Source organism: Hemiscyllium ocellatum, chromosome 24 (assembly GCF_020745735.1).
Source record: "Hemiscyllium ocellatum isolate sHemOce1 chromosome 24, sHemOce1.pat.X.cur, whole genome shotgun sequence".
NCBI classification, from domain to species: Eukaryota; Metazoa; Chordata; class Chondrichthyes; order Orectolobiformes; family Hemiscylliidae; genus Hemiscyllium; species Hemiscyllium ocellatum.
The window spans coordinates 9,466,148-9,479,885 of NC_083424.1; the positions used below are offsets into that span (position 1 = coordinate 9,466,148).

The following is a 13,738-nucleotide window of genomic DNA, read 5'->3' on the forward strand; positions in this document are numbered from 1 at the left end:
AGCTGTCAGAGACAAACAGCAAGTGACTGAGATGAACTAAATATTTTCTTTCTTAGTGCTCCACAGTTTTCTCCTGCGAGAGCCGAACAGACAGGAAAATGTTCCAGGAAAGCTGATTGCCTTCAGTGAGCTGACAATAACATGATCCATGTTCAAATTAAGTTGCTTCTTGGTGTTAACATTATGACACTCTATAGCCCTTCTAACCCCACGCAGACACAGGCACAGACAGAGACACACACAGACACAGGCACACACACACTCACACACTCACACACACACACACACACACACACACACACACACACACACACTCACAGACACACTGACAGACAAACACACACATGCACACACAGACAGACCCATTGACAGACAGACCCATTGACAGACAAACACATAAACACACAGAGACACACACACACATACATACACTCAGGCACACACATACAGACGCATTGACAGACAGACAGACACACAGACAGACCCATTGACAGACACATAAACACACAGAGACACACTCTCACACACAGATACAGACACATTGACAGACAGACACACACACACATACACACACACACGTACATACACACACACACACAGACACACCTGTCGCGTTAATTGAACTCCTCAAAAATATTTTTATTTCGATGAGGATATTAAGTTTTTCAGGATACAATAGCAGTATCAGTAACCAGGGAAGTGTTAATATTATTGGAGGAAGAGCGAGAGGCAAATGGAGGTGAATATTTAACATTGAGAGTTGTTTCAGCCTGGAACGTGCTGTCTAAAAGAGCAGGAGTAATGGATTGGACGGACAACCTCTGAGGGGAATTTAGAGAAACATCCCAAGGCTTAGAGATCATGGGAAAGGCAAGGCAAAGGGATGACTCACTTAGCTCTTTTAAAATGCCAGCAGGGACACAATGGGCCAAATGGCCTCCTGTCCTGTATCATTCTGTGGTTGTAAGGCAGGGAGGGTCAAGATACAGAGCAGCTGAGCATGCTCAGAAGGTGCTGAATGTGTTTGTAGTTTAATCCTAGAGTGGAGGTTGGACAGTGAAAACTTTGAGATAGTTGATGGACTGATCGGCCTCCTTTTCTGTTGTACTGACGCTGTGTCCTGTCACATTATGGAAACTGAAAACAGAGTTGAATGCTGAGATTCCAGATGATGAGAGTTGATTGCTGGATCCCTCCTTTGGACTTCTCTGGACGTCAAAAGCCAATTAATAATCTTTTTAAGTAGCATTGTTGGCTGGGTACATATTTATTGCCGTACCTAGTTGCCCCCTTGAGAAGGTGGGGGTGAGCTGGTTTATTGAACCCTTGCAGTCCATGTGCTATGAGTTGACCTACAATGCCCTGGGGGAAGGAATTCCAGGATTTTGACCTAGTGACAGTGAAGGAACAGCAATATATTTTCAAGTCAGGGTGGGGTGTGGCTTGGAAGGTGTTGTCTAAGAATCTTTGATAGACAGGCAGGAGGCTGGAGGAACACAGCAAGCCAGGCAGCATCAGGAGGTGGAGAAGTTGGGTTACACCCGAAACGTCTTCCTCAGGACTTTCCACCTCCTGATGCTGCCTGGCCTTGCTGTGTTCTTACAGCCTCCTCCTTGTCTGCTGTGGATTCCAGCATCTGCGGTTTTTTTTTTGTCTGAGGATGTTTGGCAAATTTCTGGCAGTGCTTGTAGATGATACACACAGCGCCCGTTTTTAACTCCCTGCTCTCCCCTTGCTGTGGCTCGCGGGATTGGCCCTCTTGTCTCTGAATCTGACAGCTTGTGGGTTCAAGTCCCACTCGCAGGTGATGAAGGTGAAAGCAGACGCTCTGTAGTTATGAGAGCGTACTGCACTATCGGAGAGATCAAACTATGGACGAGATGTCAAACAGAGGCTCCATCTTTCGTGGACAATCCCATGGAATCCATATTGAAGAGCAGGAGAGTCCTCTCAAAATTGCCGAATAAAACCCATCAGATTACCTCATCGTTCCTCTTTGTGGGATCTTGCTGTGTATACTGTATTTCTCGTGTTGCTGCTGTATGCCATGGGCTGTAAAGCAATGTCCTATAGTTGAGAATGGCGCTATGTAAAGGCAGGTTCGTTTCCACCCCACAAGCCTCATTCCTGATGAAGGACTTTTGCTGGAAACGTCGATTCTCCCGCTCCTCGGACGCTGCCTAACCTGCTGTGCTTTTCCAGCACCACTCTGATCTAGACTCATTTCCAGCACTCCAGTTTCCTCCCCTTATTAAGGGGCTCTTTCTAAGTTCTGGCCTGGGGGGAGAGGGGGAATGGTGAAGGGAGGGCTGGCATATTTTTCTTTTCTTCCTTTTCCCTCGTCCCAAATTGTAAGCACTTGCTTGGGGGTGAGCTGTTCAACTGCAAGAGGCGTTGCAGTGCCCATGTTTCTCCCCCGTCCCACCACCCAACCCCCAGTTCATCCAAACCCGTGGCCTTTTGAATGGCCTAAAACTACCATGTCCCTATGGTCTGATAAATGAGATGACCTGTCAGTCCCACCAAGTGTTAATGCAGGAGAGCTATTAATTCTGATGCGTCCGTCAGAGCCACTCGGTTTTTTTTTATTGCCAGCTGTGAATCTTGCAGCAGGAAAACGTGACCTTCACTCAAGGGCGGACGTACATTCTTCACCACGTCCAGGGATCCGAACTCCAAATTCATGACGAGCACACTGACCGGCTTCCCCGGAGCATTGCTCAAGAGGCAAGTGTTGGCTCAGCAAACCATTGCTCAATGGTGTAAGAGGTCCCTGGGTTTGTTCACAGACACCCAGTGATATTCACTTTGTTTGAAGCCTTGGCTTTTGGACATTGGAATGTCAGAAACAGGAGCAGGAGGCCATTCAGCCCATCCAGCCTGCTACATCGTGGGATCTATTAGTGTGCGGAAACCTTTCCATTTCTATCCTGAACACACTCCTGAGGTTCCACTGCTCTCTGAGGCAGAGGATTCCAAAGTTTAACGCAAGGCGTATACATTGCTTCTCTACTCCTCCCATTCCCAAAGTTAATCCCAGTGGGTAGATGGAAGGTGCAGTAATCACATTAGCCACCATCATATCGAATGGGCATGCAGACTTGAGGGAGTGCCTCCTCCTAATTGGCATGTTCCTTCAAGGGTTGGTTAGCTCAGTTGGCTGGACGCCTGTTTTGTGAAGCAGACTGACTCTGACAGAGTGGGGTTCAGTTCCCACGCCAGCTGAGCTCCAGCTTCTCCCCCTGCATAGTGACCCTCGGGTTAAACTCCCCATTGGTCAATCTCTGTCTAATAAGAGAGTCCTTTGGGACCATGATAACTTTCACTGATGTACCAAGAGCACCTGCTAGGCAGTCATTCGTCAACGGGCAGATTGGGCTTTCGTTTAACATCTCATCCAAACACCAGTACCTCCAACAGTGTGGCACTCCCGGTATACTGCACTCGAACATGATGTTGGAGCTCTTGAGTGGGGTTTGACCCAAAACCCTCAAGGTGAGAAGACCACAGACTGAACCACAGTCCTGACCCTCGGTTCCTCCCCCTCCAACATTCCGATGACCGGGATGCTGGAATAATGGCCTGGAGATTCAGGCTGGAACAGTGGTTTATTGCGCATACTGTAGGTATGTATGTATCGCTATAGGTATACATGCTGTAGGTATACATGCTGTAGGTGTGTATGTATCGCTGTAGGTATACATACTGTAGGTGTGTATGTATTGCTGTAGGTTAGGCTGTGTTCATTAGTCCGAAGCAATGCACTATGAGGTCTAGTTTAGTAAAAGAAATCTGCCATCCTTACCTACTCTGGCCTACATGTGACTCCAGACCCACAGCAATGTGGTTGACTCTTAACTCCCCTCTGGGCAATTAGGGACGGGCAATAGCTGCTGGTCTAGCCACTGGCACCTTCATTCCATGAAAAAAATAGTGTGTGTGTGTGTGTGTGTGTGTGTGTGAGAGAGAGAGAGAGAGAGGTGGTTAGACCTAGATCTGGGTGAAAGGGTTAGATTTCAATCAATGGTAATTTACTATCGAATTGAATTGAATTTATTGTCACGTACTGAGGCACAGTGAAAAGCTTTGTCTTGCGAGCAATACAGGCAGATCACAGAGTTAAGTAGCAAAGGTAATAGATAATAGGTAAACAGCCACAAAAACAAAGGGACAGGCGAATGTTAAGAGTTTGAGAGTCCATTCAGTATTCTAACAACAGTAGGGTAGAAACTGTTTTGAATCCAGCTGGTGGATGTGTTCAGGCTTCTGTACCTTCTCCCCGATGGTAGAGATTGTAGAAAAGCATTGTCAGGATGGGATGGATCTTTGAGAATGCTGGCAGCCTTTCCTTAACAGCGGGGTCTGGTTGATGGATTCTATAGATGGGAGTTTGGCCTTTGTGATTGTCTGGGCTGAGTTCACCATTCTCTGTAACCGTCTCCGATCTTGAATGGTACAGTTGCCATACCAGGTAGTGATACATCCAGACAGAATGCTCTTGATGGCGCACCCATAAAAGTTGGCAAGGGTAATCGCCGTCATGCCCAATTCCCTCAGCTACCTGAGGAAGAGGAGACGTTGTTGGGCCTTGCTTGTTGCTATGTTTGCATTTCCATTCTATTGCACAGAATATCCAGTCCATGATAACCCTGGGTGGTGTAAAACACTGGTGTAGATTACTGATCCTACCCTGGGTCTGTCACTCCTGGCTGACTTGATAATATTTGCTGACTGGTCACTTTTACCCCAGACTGTCTGGAACATTCTCTATGGATATAACATGTAGTATAAGGAGAGAATCCTGGAGATGTTAGTGTTAAACTGTGGTTTCCCTTATCGTGATACCTTGTTCTGGTCAATGCGCAATGTCTAAGTGCATGCTTATCCAGGAGAAAAAATCATTAGAGTGATAGAAACAGACCCTTCAGTCTGACTCGTCCATGCTGATCAGATATCCGATACAAATCTAGTCCCATGTGCCAGCATTTAGTCCATTTCCCTGTAAATCCTTCCTATTGACATACCCATCCAGATGCCTTTCAAATGTTGTAATTGTACCATTAGGTTCAGTTTCTTTACACAGTGGATCATTAGAGAATGGGAAGGAATAATTAAGGCAGAGACCCCCATATAATCGTATTAAAAGGAAGTTAGGGGCAGCGTGGTGGCTCAGTGGTTAGCACTGCTGCCTCACAGCACCAGGGACCTTTGCTCGATTCCACCCTTGGACGACTGTCTGTGTAGAGTTTGTACATCCTCCCCATGTCTACGTGGGTTTCCTCTGGGTGCTCCTGTTTCCTCCCACAGTCTAGGTTGGATGGATTGGCCATGGGAAATTGCGCGTTTTGTCCGGGGTTGTGCAGGCTAAGTGGGTTAGCCATGGGAAATACAGGGTTACAAGAAGATGGGGCTGGGTGGGATGCTCTTCAGAGAGTTGGTGTGGACTCAAAGGGCCGAATGGCCTGCTCCCACACTATGGGGATTCTATGATTCTGTGAAGTTGTTGAGATATTTGGCACAGAGCAGGATATACAGAGAGAGGGAACAGTAGAATTGCTCTCAAAAGGAGCTGGGGTGACACATCGGGCCATTGTATGTGGGCTGAAAGGGTTAACTCTGGGTGTCATAAGCACCACCCACTATCTTAAGAACAACTTCAAAAAAAGCCAGGAGGTGGTTTTCCTGTGACAGATCCTATCAATCTTTTCATTATAGAGGCAGCAAACAGTGAAGTACAGACTTAAGTTTATCTCAAACACACAGCTATCTATTGGTTTTCAACTTTGCTCATTCGTTAATCCCATGTTCCCCTCCCCCTGAGGTTCCTTGACCCTTTGAAAAAAAAAGAATTTTTCAAGGATTGCTGACACCACGTGATGTGGTAATACTGATTCTCGATTGTCTTACCTGGGGAAAGTTGCTGTCCAACCTCCGGGCTGACCTTGATAGACCCCCTACTCATGAGATGTTGTCAAACCACCCAACAGGCAGGGGGCCCTGGTAGACCACCCTCACCACTGAGTGCGTGGACATGTTGTGCCGTATGTAACTGTGTTCAGCTGCACCCTCTACACCTGAGAACTGGAGGCTGGCCTGTAGCTGACACAGTAGCCCACTAGGTTCAGACGTTACCCAAATAAAGTTAATATCCTGCACATTATTATTCTGAAACCATCCCTCACCTCCCACAATAAACAATAGCTGATTGTTTGGGAAAATTGGCCTACAGCTGTTTCTCAATCCTCTCTGCCTTTCCTTAAGATAGAGACTGATCTGGTGTTTTGGCGTCAATCCCATTTTCTTCACCGTCCTCCCAATGACCCTTGAATCCCTTGTCTCATAGAACATAGAAAAATACAGCGCAGTACAGGCCCTTCGGCCCTCGATGTTGCGCCGACCCAAGCCCACCTAACCTACACTAGCCCACTATCCTCCATATGCCTATCCAATGCCCGTTTAAATGCCCATAAAGAGGAGAGTCCACCACTGTTACTGGTAGGGCATCCCATGAACTCACGACTCGCTGAGTAAAGAATCTACCCCTGACATCAGTCCTATACCTCCCTCCCCTTAATTTAAAGCTATGCCCCCTCGTAATATCTGACTCCATACGTGGAAAAAGGTTCTCATGGTCAACCCTATCTAAACCCCTAATCATCTTGTACACCTCTATCAAGTCACCCCTAAACCTTTTCTCCAATGAAAACAGCCCCAAGTGCCTCAGCCTTTCCTCAAACGATCTTCCTACCGTACCAGGCAACATCCTGGTAAACCTCCTCTGCACCAGTGTCAGTGCCTCCACATCTTTACTATAGTATGGTGACCAAAACTGCACACAATACTCCAGATGCGGCCGCACCAGAGTCTTACACAACTGCAACATGACCTCAGGACTCCGGAACTCTCTTCCTCTACCAATAAAAGCCAGTATGCCATATGTCTTTGAAAAATATATCCTATCAAATCTTGCTTTTTGAATAACTTTCAATGACTCCATCTCAGCAATCTCTCCTCTTCCGGGAGAACAGAATTCCACGTTGTAGCTGTGGTATTTTGTCAGGTGACAACTCCTGGTAACATCATGGTATTTGCCATCTCCCCCAGTCCCGAGGTAAGAGTTGCTTGAGAGAATTTGGCTTTGCTTTGTTTTGGGACTATCTAGTGATTGGGGGAGAAGAGACATCATGCTAGAGTACCTCCAGAAAGGCCCTGTTCTTGAATAACAGGGTTTATGCATGATAGCAACAAGTACAACTATAGTTAGATGTCATTACAGAGACCGTGGGGAGTTGCTGCAGAGATGCCATAGAGAGCCAAAGTAGCATGATCATTAACCCGTTCACAGCCATTCCTTTATATGACACGAACTACCATCTGAGGCATTAAAAGCACATCCCTCTTTTAAAAGGTGCATTACTTATTCTTAAAGCTGTATTCTCTAATTCCTGTCTCCCCACCGAGACAGATCATCTTTTGGCTAGCCACCCTAATAAGCTCCCTCAGAATTTTGACCCCTCACTCTGGTAAACTCCCAAGAGTTAAGAAGGATAACAATCAGCCGTGGGAGGCTAACTTCCTATTCATTCCAATTTTACCTGAATTCAAATTTTGCTAGGTGGCGTGGTGGGATTTGAACCGTGTCCCTAGAAAAAGGTCCAATGGTACTGTCAATGTTCTCTCTAAGCAGTGCACCAACGCTGTGATATTCTGCGTGTGGTGATAGGCATTGGCACGCCGATTATGGCAGTGACTGCACGTTAGAGGAACAACATTTTACCTTTCGCCTGGGCAGCCTACAGCCCAGATGTCTCGATATTGAGTTCTCTAATCTCAAATATCCTTCCCGCTCTTCCTCCTCCTCCCCCTCCCCCTCCCTTCCGTTCCACCTACCATCCCTTGCTTCCAGCCACCAAATGGATTCATCCCCCCCACCAACCAACCAGGTCGTACTCTCTACCCAATGTTTGCCTATCACTACCTCACCTCACCACTCCACCCCTCTCCCCACCCAAAGCCCTCCCCCACCTTTCCCTCTCTATCTGTAGCTCACCCCTACCCCCCCACCCCGTCTTGAAGAGGGGTTAATACCCAAAATGTTGACTTGCCCACCTCCTGATGCTGCCTGCCTTGCCGTGCTCTTCCAGCCTCCTGCCTGGCTACTTTGACTTCTGGTTGGGCCATGAGAAAGTCAGAGGGAACCCTGGACACTAGCACGATGCCACTGCCTCCTCCATTGCAGACTCTCTACCTGCTCTTGACAACTTCCTTTCTTCCTGTCAACCATACACTCAGTCCCATCCCAAATGAGACCTAAGAAATAGCAGGAGGCCTTTCAGCCCCTCGAGCCTGATCCACCGTTCAACATGGCTGATCTGACATTCCTCACATCCACTTTCCTGCCCTCTCCCTGTAACCCTTGATTTTCCGATAGGTGGATTCTTGATCAATCTCAGCCTTAAACATACACAAGGGCTCTGCTTTTACAGCTCTGTGTGGCAAGGAGTTCCAGAGACTCTCCACCTTCTGAGAGAACAAATTCTTCCTCATCTCAGTCTGAAATTGGTGCTGAAAATGTGTTGCTGGTTAAAGCACAGCAGGTTAGGCAGCATCCAAGGAACAGGAAATTCGACGTTTCGGGCCAGAGCCCTTCATCAGGAAATTGGTGCCTCTTTATTCTGAGACTGTGCCCTAGGCCTCTGAGGGGAAACATCTTCTCAGCATTGACCCTGTCAAGCTCCTTAAGAATCCAATATGTCTCAATGAGATCACCCCTCATCCTTTTAACTTCCAGTGAGTACACTCCCACCCTGTTTAGCCTTTGCATTATTATAGGCCCATCAAGCCTCTTCCAGATATTTTCTAATCAGAGGTGTTCAGGAGCAGGTCGGACCTGAACCTCCTGGCTCAGAGGTAGGGACACTACCGCTGCACCACAAGGGCCATTGTCAAGCCTCTTCTGGTCACTTCTGTGCAAGTTACCAAGAGAGCCTGAGGCTGTGACGTGGCTGACACTCTGTGCTGTGCTGGGTTTCAATGGCATCCCCTGTTATTGATATCACAGCTCTGTGTCTCTCCCTGTGACCTGCAGCGCTGGGTTGAGGGACCTTCCAATGACTGACCAGCCAGACTCTGGAAACCCCTGAGAACCAAGTTCCAGGAGCAGCTCCCAGTGAGGAAGGCCGGCACTTAGACCCTGCGCCAATCAGTCATCACGTTACTGTAAATTATTCTGGGATTGTCAGCACCTTCTTTCTGTTGATTTGTCTTCTCAAATAGTTTGAATTTTTTTCTTCCTCTTGAGAAGTTAGAATGTTGTCGTTCATCAGGAATGTTGTCAGTAAACATCGGGACTGGGGATTGTTTTTATTAGCCTATGGGATGAGGGTGTCACAATCTAGGTCAACATTTATTGCCTATCCCTAATTACCCAGGGGGCAGATAAGAGTCAGCTACATTGCTGTGGGTCTGGATCATAAGAAGGCCAGACCAGGTAAGGACAGCAGATTCCTACCCTGAAGGGCACTAGTGAACCAGACGAGTTTGTTCAGCACTGAAAATGTGTTGCTGGAAAAGTGCAGCAGGTCAGGCAGCATCCAAGGAACAGGAAATTCGACGTTTCGGGCATAAGCCCTTCATCAGGAAGCCCTTCCTGTTCCTTGGATGCTGCCTGACCTGCTGCGCTTTTTCCAGCAACACATTTTCAGCTCTGATCTCCAGCATCTGCAGACCTCACTTTCTCCTCGAAGAGTTTGTTCAGCAAACAGCTTTCATGATCCCCATTAGAGGCTTAATTTTCAATTGTTATCAGATTTAAATTCTACCCTTTGCCATTGCAGGATTTGAACCCCAGGGCATTACCTGGGTCTCTAGATTAATAGACTAGCGATAACACAATTGGATCATTGCCATCACAAAGAGATTGCAAGCTTATTTAAATATATAGCATCTCACAGGGCCAAAGGAGACCATTTGTCCCATTACGCCTGTGCCAGCCCTTTCAGATATTTAACAATTTCCCCTTCAACAGTTGGTCACCTTTCTAAAATTAACTTTCCGCTGCACTCCATGAGGGGTGTACAAACAGCCACAGTGCTGTTAAGATAGGAAGTTACAGGATTTTCACTCTGTGACATTTGAAAGGACAGTGGTTTTGTTTTGAGTTTAGATGGTTTTAAATTGAAGCATTAGCTGGTTATTGGGATGCAGGGACATGTAGAAAAAGCAGGAGATTGGGACTAGGGAATAGAGCTGGCATGGGCATGATTGGCCGAATGGCCGCTTTCTGCACCATAATAATTCTATAGTTCTGCGATACTGAGTTTCCATTTACCCTATCAAGCCCCTTTAAGAATGTGGGATGGGTGAGGTACTGGCATGATAGAGGATTGGCTGACTGTCAGAAAGCAGAGAGGAGGGATAAAGGGATCGCAACTGGTCACTGCAGCGGTCACTGTTGGGACCGCAACTGTTCACGTTATACATTAACGATCTGCCGAAGGAGCTGAGGGCATTGTTGCTACGTTTGCAGATGATACAAGAATAGGTGGAGGGAGAGATCATATTGAGGAGGTGAGGACGCTGCAGAAGAGCTTGGGCAGGCTAGGAGAGTGGGCGAAGAAGTGGCAGATGGAGTGGGAAAGGGTGAGGTAACGCACTTTGTTAGGAAGGATATGGCATAGAGTATTTTCTAAATGGGGAAAGGCTTCGGAAATCGGCACCACAAAGGGAGTGCTAGTTCAGGATTCTCATCAGGTTATAATGCAGGTTCAGTGGGCAGTAGGAATGTCAATGTAATGTTAGCATTCATTCCAAGAGAGCTAGAATACAGGAGCAGGGATGTGCTGCTGAGGCTGTATAAGGCTGTGACCTGACTGCATTTAGAATATTGCGAGCAGTTTTGGGCCCCGAACTGAAGGAAAGATGTGTTGGCTTTAGAGAAGATCCCGAGGAGTCTGTAGGAGGATGGGCTTGTCATATGAGGAATGGTTGAGGACTCTGGGTCTGTACTCAATGGAGTTTCGAAGGATGAGGGGGGATCTGATTTGAAACTTACAGAATACTGAGAGGTCTGGATAGAGTGGATATGGAGATGATGTTTCCACTGGTGGGAGAGACTAGGACCTGAGGGCACAGCCTCAGAGTAAAGGGACAATCCTTTGGAATTAAGATGAGGGGGAATTTCTTCAGCCAGAGGGTGGGGGAATCTGTGGACTCACTGTCTCACAAAGCTGTGGAGGTCATCTAATTGAGTGTCTTTCAGACAGCGATAGATAGGTCCTTGATGAGAAGGGAATCGAGGAACACAGGGAGAAGACAGGAGAACGCGGCTGAGTTACCTATCAGCCAGGATAGAATGGTGCAGTAGATTCAGTGAGCCAAATGGCCTAATTCAGCTCCTGTTTCTTATCGTCTCGTAGTTCTTTTGAGACTTAACTCATATTAAAACTTGCTGATGTTTGTAACTAGAGTGTCGCACCTCACCCCCACCCCCCCACAACTCCACCCCCGAATCTGTCAGACTTTTGGGTATCATAGAAGAGTCTAATGGTGAGAAAGGAAAGTTTGCATTCACCTAGCACCGTTTGCATCCTCTGAACATTCTGAAGATTACAGCCGGTGAAGCCTGAGGATGAGTGTAATGCAAGAACTGTGGCTTCTAATCTGTGCACAGCAAACTCCTACAGACATCACCTTTCACCAGTGAGAGAATTATTGGCCAAAGCAGCACAGGGCACTCTGCATCTCGTTTAATAGATCTCCTGGGGATATTTACAGGCACCTTGTGAGGGCAGTGTGACAGCCCTGTGAAACTGACCCTCTGACAGTGCGGCACTCCCTCGGTACTGACCCTCTGACAGTGTGACAGCCCTGTGAAACTGACCCTCTGACAGTGCGGCACTCCCTCGGTACTGACCCTCTGACAGTGTGACAGCCCTGTGAAACTGACCCTCTGACAGTGCAGCACTCCCTCAGTACCGACCCACTGACAGTGCGGCGTTCTGTATTACTACACGGAAGTATTCTGAGCTGACGTGTGAAGGGTGTGGTTTTGACTCGAGGGTTGTGTTTGTTACTGAGTTAGGGTTTGCAGGGTAACGTGACGATAGGCTAAAGTTCCCACAATGCAGCAAAGTGTCAAGCGACTGTACGATGGAACGGCCTGCCCCCAGGGCTCTGTGACCCAATCCCTGAGCCAGCTGTTTGGACAGAGACACTGTATTGGTGAAGCGAGTGGGAGGTTAGTATCTGCAGTCATTACAAACCTGGCTCTGGTTTGTGACTCCAAGCACACTGGACAAAGGGTCCCTCAATGCAATTGACTGTAGTTTGCCCTTGACTCAGTATATTCACCATTGTACATCTTTAACCAGTAACTCTGATGGATGTAATAATTAAAACAGCCATAATCCATATATTGTACCAATGGAATGTCACTGTTTGTGAAATAAGGTGATATGTTGGCATGGACTGGCACCCAAATCATGTCATTTGAGCAGTGATGAGAATGTAGGAAATAGAGGGTTCTTGTGGTGTAGTGGTAGTGCCCCTATCTCTGAGTCAGGAGTCCTTGCTTGCTCCAGAGGTGTGTCATAATGTCTTTGACCAAGAGGGTTCAGAGATAAACCTCCTCTATTCTCTGATTAAATGGTTCCCGTTCTCGGAGTCAATCATAGACATCAGGTCAAAAAGGAAATATCTGCAAGAAATGAGAGTGGGAATAGGCCATTCTGCCCCTCAAGCCTGTTCTGCTCATCAGTGACAATATGACTGACCTGATGTGACCATATTTTGTGTCTGACCCCAGTAGCCCTGGGGCCCCTAGTTAATCAGAAATCTGACTATCTCAGTCTCACACACATTCAGTGACCATGGCTCTCCATGCCAGAGAATTCCAAAGTGCAAGGACATTCTGAGGGATGAAAATCCTCCTTATCTCTATTTGAAAAGGAGGTGCTTTAATTTGAAAGAGTCTCTCCTAATTCTGGACGCCTCACGAGAGGAATCATCCAGCATGTGCTGTCCCTTCAGAATTTTTATACATCTCCATAAAGTCACCTTCCTCTTCTGAACTCCCACTGAGTACAGGCCCCACTTCCTCAAGCTTTCTACTGGCAATGATCCTCACCTCTCCACACCTGCACACACAAGACTCTGCACCCAAGGCTGTTTACGGAGAAATTTGTTGTTCATTTTCACGAACAAGGTTTGTGTTAAGACAGGAACCTGAATCAACATGTTTACAGGAACATTCTGTAGGCACCAGCTCTGTCGGTAAATATTATGAAAGGGAGATAGGGCACTGTGCAAATGAATTGCTGATCTGGAATTTACCCCTCACAGTCAAAGAGCACAGAAAAGGCCATTCAGCCAACTGAATCTGTGCTAACCTATTTACCACTTTCCAGCACTTGGCCTTGAATGCTGAGACTCTTCAAGTGCTCATCCATGTACGTTTTAAAGACTTCCTGCCTCAGCTACCTACCCAGATAGTGCTTTCCAGACCCCCACCACCCTCTTGATGGGGGAGAAAAAAAACCTCCTCTAAATTGTTCACTGCATTACCGTGCCCCCTTTTCTTCAGTCATAGAGTGTGGCCATCTCTGGCTGGGCTAGTATTTATTGCCTAGAGGGCAGTTGTGAGTCAGCCATGTTGCCGTGGGTCTGGAGTTGCATGTAGGCCCAGACCAGGCAAGGAAGGCAGTTTCCTTCAGCAATGGTCATCACTAGGCTCTTACTT

The 13,738-nt window shown here is 47.2% G+C and overlaps 1 protein-coding gene across 1 annotated transcript in view; it reads left to right on the forward strand.

Annotated features, from left to right (window-relative positions):
• Nucleotides 1-13,738, forward strand: part of LOC132827283 (tricarboxylate transport protein B, mitochondrial) — a 79,064-nt gene that overhangs the window by 16,629 nt on the left and 48,697 nt on the right. The gene's annotated exons all lie outside the window — the stretch shown is intronic.